This window comes from Echinops telfairi, unplaced genomic scaffold (assembly GCF_000313985.2).
Source record: "Echinops telfairi isolate 266 unplaced genomic scaffold, ASM31398v2 ScPeMD7_47;HRSCAF=170, whole genome shotgun sequence".
NCBI lineage: Eukaryota > Metazoa > Chordata > Mammalia > Afrosoricida > Tenrecidae > Echinops > Echinops telfairi.
The window spans coordinates 411,999-413,735 of record NW_022103945.1 but is presented as its reverse complement, the minus strand read 5'-3'; positions in this window follow the sequence as shown (position 1 = coordinate 413,735).

The following is a 1,737-nucleotide window of genomic DNA, read 5'->3' as shown; positions in this document are numbered from 1 at the left end:
GGGGTTTAAATGGACAGAAAATGTTTTGAGAAACGATGTACAAATGCGCTTTACACAATTGATGTGTGTATGGATTGGGATAACAGTTGTATGAGCCCCAAATAAAATGATTTTTTTAAAAGAAAAAATAAATAAATAAAAAAAAATAAAATAAAGTTATGTTTCTATTGAAAAAAAAAAAGAAGAAGTTAAAGGAACTATTGCTTTGGGCAAATCTGTAGTATAAGACCTCTTAGAAGTGTTGAGAAGCAAGTAGTAAGAGTACTTGCTTTAGTACTAAGGTGTGCCTGGCTCTAGCCATGGTATTTTGGATTGCCTCATATGCATATGAAAGGTAGACAGTGAATAAAGAAAACCATCAAAGAATCCATGCATTTGAATTATGATGCTGGCCAAGAATATTTAAAGTACCATGGACTGACCTAACAAACAAATCTGTCTTGAAAGAAGTACAGCCAGAATGCTCCTAAGGAGTGAGGGTTGCAAAAGTCTCACATATTTTGGATATATTATCAGTACAGACCAGCCCCTGGGGAAGGAGATCTTGCTTGGTAGAGGGGCAGTGAAAAAAGAGGAAGACCCTTGATGAAATGGATTGATATAGTGGTTGAAACAATGGACTCAAACATAATAACAATTGTGAGGATGGTGCAGGACAGGGCAGTGTTTGTACAACCTTGTCATACATAGGGTTGCTATGGCTTGGAACTGACTTGACATCTAACAACACCAAAATACAAGAAAACTCAGTGATGAATATAGAAGCAAAAGATATCTCCGGGCAAGGGAATACAGTCCAATCTTGGAAGAGAATAGGCTGTGGGAATAGTATGAGATAAAGCTTAAAAAGGGAGACCAACTTCACGCCTCCACCAGCTACCCAGCTCACCTCATTGTAACAATGCTCAGAATGACTCTACAGGCCATCTATATGCCAGTAGCATGTCTTTTCTTGAGCACATCTATTGCTCACTTCCTCATGCTGCATGATGAGCTTCATACTTTGGCCTCCTGTGATTTTTTTCCAGTCCTCAAGGAGAAGGAGGAACAGGGAGAGATACACATAATCTGGGCTTGAGCCAGCCTAAATTGTTATTTGGTAAGCTGCTTTGCTTTCTCAGAGTTCACTCAGAAGTAGGAACAAAAGGTTAATTTGTTGAGAAACACTCACTTCCATTAAGGACTGAGCTAAAAAATAGTAACAATATTCATAATATAAAAGCATTTATTATGTGCCATTATTACTATTTTTTTAGTTCTCTTATCATTTGTTGATTTGGTATCATCACTCTCTTGTGTAAATCCTGCAGTTTTGTGGACAAAGGCCTGTACTTTGGCTTTCACCCTCTTGTGTGTGCCCAGGTATAAAGGAAACATCAACATCCTGTTCATGGAGATGATAGGAGAGAAAACATCTACATCTTCAAAGTGGCAGATGCGTTTACTTTTCAGGAGTCAGAATGTGATTGTGTTAGTCTGGGTGCTGTAGAGAAACAAATCCAGAGAAACTCATGTATAAGAGAGAGTTTTATATAAATGTTAAGTGCGCATCAAGAAACCATCCCAACCCACTGCTGCCCAAGCCCACAAGTCCAACATTAACCCATTAACCCATATGTCCAACATCAGTCCACAAAGTCCTCCTCCATCTCACAAAACAGACACAATGATGCCTACTGCAGGAGGAAAGCCAAGTCAGTGAATGTGTAAGCATCTCAGCGCTGGCAGGGGTCTCCA